The sequence below is a fragment of the Schistocerca cancellata genome, chromosome 4, assembly GCF_023864275.1.
Source record: "Schistocerca cancellata isolate TAMUIC-IGC-003103 chromosome 4, iqSchCanc2.1, whole genome shotgun sequence".
NCBI lineage: Eukaryota > Metazoa > Arthropoda > Insecta > Orthoptera > Acrididae > Schistocerca > Schistocerca cancellata.
The window spans coordinates 352049960-352055959 of NC_064629.1; positions in this window are offsets into that span (position 1 = coordinate 352049960).

Sequence of the window (6000 nt, forward strand, 5' to 3'; positions counted from 1 at the left end):
ACGTTTATCTTCGTTATTTTTTCCATGGTGTAACAGGCATTTATGTTTTAAAAGTTTGTATGACGATTATCATTCACAACATCCATATCTTGTCACGAAATGTACATTTTTGACATCACTGTACAGACTGAGCGAGGTAGCGCAGTAATTAGCATACTGGACTCGCAGTCGGAGGACGACGCTTCGGATCCACGTCCGTCCGTCCAGACTTAGGTTTTCCGTGATTTCTCTAAATTGCATGAGGCAAATACCGGGATAGCTCCTTTGAAAGGGCACGGCCGACTTCCCTCCCCATCCTTTCCTAATCCGATGAGCCCGATGACCTCGGTGTTTGGTCCCCTCCCCCAAGTCAACCAACCATTGTACAATAAGTATAAATTGGTTATCTTGCGTTTTGGTTTTTAAGCGATAGATTGACAATTGCAAATGTTTCAGTGCTATGGTAGACGAATAAAAATATTCCTTATTATCTGCACGTAGATTCGAACAGTAAAAACTCTGATAGGAAGAAAAAACGAAGACAAATGAAACGTTACTATGACGATTAACGTGACCTTATAAAGAAGCACTAACAAAAACAGGGCGTATAAAGCAATTAATTGCATAAAAATAATGCGCAATGTCATTTCGATAACGAATCACAAATAAAAGTTTCCAATTACCGACGAGATTCAAACCCCAATCATCTACACGTGCACACGAGCGATTTATTATCTCGAGCTCTCCGCATTATTTTCTCTCGCGTTTCAGCAGTACATGTGAACCAAGGGAGCCGCGCAAGCTACGGCAGTGAGCTGCGTACTCGCCGCGAGAACAGGCGAGGGCACTCTGGTCACCAACCAATGCTGTATCGCAGCCGCCTCGCCGATCGCCGTGAAGAGGCTCCCTGGCTCCGAATGAGTAAACAATAACAGTTTAAACAAATTCTGTTACCTCATCCGGTTCACTGCAACCGATGCTTAATTGTACTGCAGCCACAAAATACATAACTGAACACGTTTTATAAGTGATACAAATTGAAGTCTCTCACTTGCGGGAATAAATCGATTCAGTGTTCACTACAGTTGTTACCGACCAGATTTAGATCCATTTGTCCTGCCATGGTACTTGCCGGTACTGTCTATAAACTAATCAGTGAAAACATTTCTTCTAATGTTAAGTGAAGTACCTCCATGGGTTGACGGGAGTTCTTGTACAGATCACATACGTCGCTTTTGAATCCCACTGGCCTAGCTGTGCGGTAAGCGTGGCGGATTGCTAACCGTAGGAGCCTAGGTTAGATTCCCAGCCAGGTTGGAGATTTCACTCGTCGACTGGGTGTTGTGTTGCCCGCACGTACGTATCGTCTCAATCGATGTTCCGCTATTGAGACGCCTGCATAGGCATGTCTCGAAAACCATTGATTAAAAATTAATTTAATATTTCAGGCACCCTTCTTGTGTGATTTACGGTATACACTCTTTATGCAAGACTTCCCACACAGCTTTATGATCTTTCGTTACCATGCGTAAAATGTACACGGTCACGGCCTTAATGTCACAATTAATAAAATTTTCCGTCCTATTATGCCATGGTCAAATGGATTTCACATTTAAACCCAACGTTTCGTCCCCATTTGCGGAGGCTATTTTCAGGGGGAACAGCTCGAAACATTTTAATAATTGTGGTTTCGTTTGTAATTTACACAGTGTTGTGTGGCCTATTCTGTATTGATAATGCATTATCAGTTGGGCTGCAGCTAACCAAACATTTGAAGAAGGTGAGCAGTTTAGGTTATCGCTGTTGCTTCACTGTTAATTCAATAAACGATTGTACATTCATTCGAAAATAAGTAAATTACTTTCATCTTCTCTTGAACCTATGAACAGTGTCATGCGCTCCTTTCGGCAGCCGTGAACTAACCACTGGGTGAGTCCGAAACCTCCTGTTGTGTATCTTAATGTATTCATGAATGAAATAAGCAAGCACTGTCTGCTTTCTTCTGCCTACGTGCGTGCTTGTTTGCTTCGAATCTAGCACTGCTGTGCGACTATCACTGTGATGGCGCCTGTGTGCACTGAAACGATTTCTGACGCTGCAATCTCGCTGCGAGCCCGCGCTGCTGTTACTCGCTCGTGTACATCGAGCCTTAACCACCACGCTACGCCAGCACTCTGTAGAGTATTCTTATTATAAAGCACGAGAGTATCTGAAACTTTTTTTCGTATATTACTCACAAACGAGACCCAGCAGGGTGACTGGCTGCGGGTTCGATCCTAGCTAACGTCCAATTATTCACAGTGGTTTTTTGTTGGGTTTCAGCACATCAAAAGAAGCACACGTTTAGTAACACCACCTCTGACAGGCTGCTTGAATGTTAGCGCTAGACTGGCTTATCCGACTGTTTATGACCATGCCGTATATCGTACATTCGAAGTAGAATAGGTTTGCAGATCTCGGTAATTCCGACAGAATGCCGTATGCTGTTGGAACCTTGTTTCGACCTCGCTGCGTCAGTGCCCGTCAGTTTTCCTCATACCGTTCATCTTTTCTTCTTAATATTCCTCTTTATCCTCTATAGTTTTATCTACAGTTTCCTTTCCCTTGTATTACTATTCTCTATACAGGGTGTATCATAATTTTTGGGTCAAATTTTAATAGGTGATAGTGAGTCTACGATCGATTATATTGGCATAGGGAACCGGTGGGCGTTCTCGCTTCCCACGCCCGGCTTCCCGGGTTCGATTCCCGGCGGGGTCAGGGATTTTCTCTGCCTCGTGATGGCTGGGTGTTGTGTGCTGTCCTTAGGTTAGTTAGGTTTAAATAGTTCTAAGTTCTAGGTGACTGATAACCGTAGCAGTTAAGTCCCATGGTGCTCAGAGCCATTTGAACCATTTGGAACCGGTGGTTGGAAATGCATACTTATTGTGTAACGGACATACATTCAGCACTCCGCGTAACGACGCAACTCATAGTAATTTTTTTTATGTGACGACCAGCAGCCTAAGTGCGTGCATGGCAACGGCGCATAGAGTTCTGTCGCACTCTCTCAATGACCCCTGGGGTCTTTTGTACAAGGAGACAGGCAGCTTTGACCCTAGCTAGTAGGTCTTCATCCGTTTCTACGGGGTTTTATACACCAACATCTTGACATAGCCCCAGAGGGAGAAGCCCAGAGGTGTGAGACCCTGTGATCGCGCTCGCAATGCAACAGGTCGTCCCCTTCAAATCCAACTATAAGGATACGTTTTATTCAGACATTAACGTCGAAGTGGGCTGGTGTGCAGTCGTTTTGAAACCGCATCGTTTCACTGACAAAAAGGACTGTGGCAGCACATCTCGCAGGCTCACCATGTAACGTGCACCAATCGAACTGGAGGATAACAGATAAGGTCCTGTAATGTGATCTTGGACAATGCTCGGAAACATGTCGACAGGGAATAGTTGCTGGTGGCCATCGATGTGGGAACCGTAGGGATTGTCCTAACTCCAGATTTGGCTGTTGCGGCTGTTGAAAAAACTATCACGGATGAATGAAGACTCATCCGTGAACAATACAAACTGTACGAAATTAGACACTGCACCACTTTGGTGGATAACCAATTGAGAGAAGTTAACGCGGAGCTTAGAATCCGTCGGTCCCAGTGTTTGCCCATGTTCTTCATGATAGAGGTGTAATACTTGTTCCACCAATACTCTCCACACTATGTCCTTCGAACTGTGCATTTCATGGTCCAGTTGAGAGGTGCTTATTGCTGTGTGGTCGCCGCACTATCCAACACGATCACCTCAAAGTTCAGACATGTCTTTGGCGTGAACCTTGGCCGGCTCTTTGTGGCTTGAACGACCCCGTCTCTCGTAAGTTGGTATCCACGGATATAAACTTCTTTCAATTAACATGACGGCTGTTGGAAAAGCGTTGTCTGTAAATTCATGCTGCTTTACGGGCGCTACATCCGGTCGCACTGTACATGCTCAGAGCCATTTTTGAACTTGCGCCGCACCCACACCACTATTTCTAGTGTCAGTTGTCTATTGCATCAAACAGATTGTCATGTGTCCATGGCGAGTGTGTACAGTGCATGATGCGTAATTGAAGACGGAACGTTACTCGTCACAAGAGTTGTTAGACATGCATTAAATGTACAAAGGAGGGTGCGAATTCCTAAGGGACCAAACTGCTGAGGTCATCGGTCCTTAGACTTACACACTACTTAAAGTAACTTATGCTAGGAACAACACACACACAGTCCCCTAGAACTTAGAACTACTTAAACCTAACTAACCTAACGACAGCACACAAAACCCAGTCATCACGAGACAGAGAAAATCCCTGACCCCGCTGGGAATCGAACCCGGGAACCCGGGCGTGCGGCAGAGGTTAACGTGCCGGTGCGATGAATGCTTCCTTGACATGACAAACGTGCTATGAGCTAAGTTAAACACAGTATTATATAAAATGAAAGTGGAGGGGAGAAAGGAAAGGAAAAGGAAGGAAATAATGATATCAGCTGTATCGGAACTTCTTGGGGAATCAGTGTCGACTACTGAAAATGCGTGCCGGAGTTGGACTCAAAACCGGGATCTCCTGCTTACCTGGCTGTTACTTTAACCACCCCCCCATCCCCCGCCCCACCCCGACACAGTGTTTATTGCAAACGTGCCAGATATATCGGCCAGCAGGCTCCCTACACCGTATTACGCATGGTAATGTGTTGTGAGTTTTGTGTTGCCGTATTTTAGTCCACCACCCTAGTAGGTTTCTTTATTACAATTTCTCCCTAGTTAGGACGATGAAATAAGTTCTTTGTTACAATGTAGGAAATAATGCAACCAGCCACAAATGGTTGGTTGTATTATTTCCTACAGTACAATGAACGTAAATAGCTGCGCTGTTCTCTAGCCAAAATGGATAAAATAAGTTCTTTGAGTTGAGAAGTTTTCAGTACAACCAGATATTTGGTAAGATCATATTTAGTTTTATACTAAAAAGTGCGGATTGGTCCTGAATGCCTTTGAGAAAGCAAGTGACACGTTATCATCCTGAGTTTCACTAACTGGTACGTTTGAAAATTACGGATGTTTTGAGTTTCGCATGTTCGCAGCTTTGGGAATCCATGTAGTTCACTACGTCAGATGGTCATATTACGCAACCGCAACCGCAAAATATATTTCGCTCTTATTCAACAGGTTGAGATCAGCAACATAGTTGTATAGGTATGCAATCTGGGTGGTGCCACTTGAAAAAGAGTCCACTTCCTTAACACTATTAGTCACTCCAATAACATACGACGAACAATTGCTAGCAAAAAGTGCTCTCTTTCATGTAGCCTATACAGCATTGACCAGGTATATCGTCAGAACCATTTGCTTTTTATCTGTTAAGTGACTTATATGAATTTTTATTTCTGTTATTACATTTATCTACATGTGTCATTTCAGCATTCGTGTGAAGATGAAAATAACTGTATTACTACACACATCAATCAAACAATTCCGTAATGCAGAATTAAGTATAACCGGCTTCTGCCTGTGAAACTTCGTTGCGGTGCAAGAATTGTCGAAGAGATTATGGACAGGTGATTATGATTTTCCAACACTTTAAGTAAGACCACAACTCCTAGGTTAAGTATGGAACAGGGTCATGGATTGGAATAACCCACCATTTCGACGACTATTTGCTGTTTCTAGGGATCTTGCTTACTCGGTTCGCTAGACAAACAATCAAACAGCTAGTATTAATGAGTTCTATATATAATACTTAACTTTGGCCACTACACCGATGAACGCTGCTATCCAAGTGCCTAATCTTGTAGCTGTTGAACTGGGCCACCACCAATCGGCCGCGACGCTTATGTCCTCTTCAACTATGGGCCGCTTCCGTCACGTTGTCCTCCTGGAAGGGAGGTCGGTCAGCGTGCGATTGGCTGACTTCTTCTCACAGCTTTCCCTGGTTTGTCGTTCCCGACTGCCGTGCACACGCTTCACTTTACGTCGTAAAGTTGTTCAGGTTGACTGTAT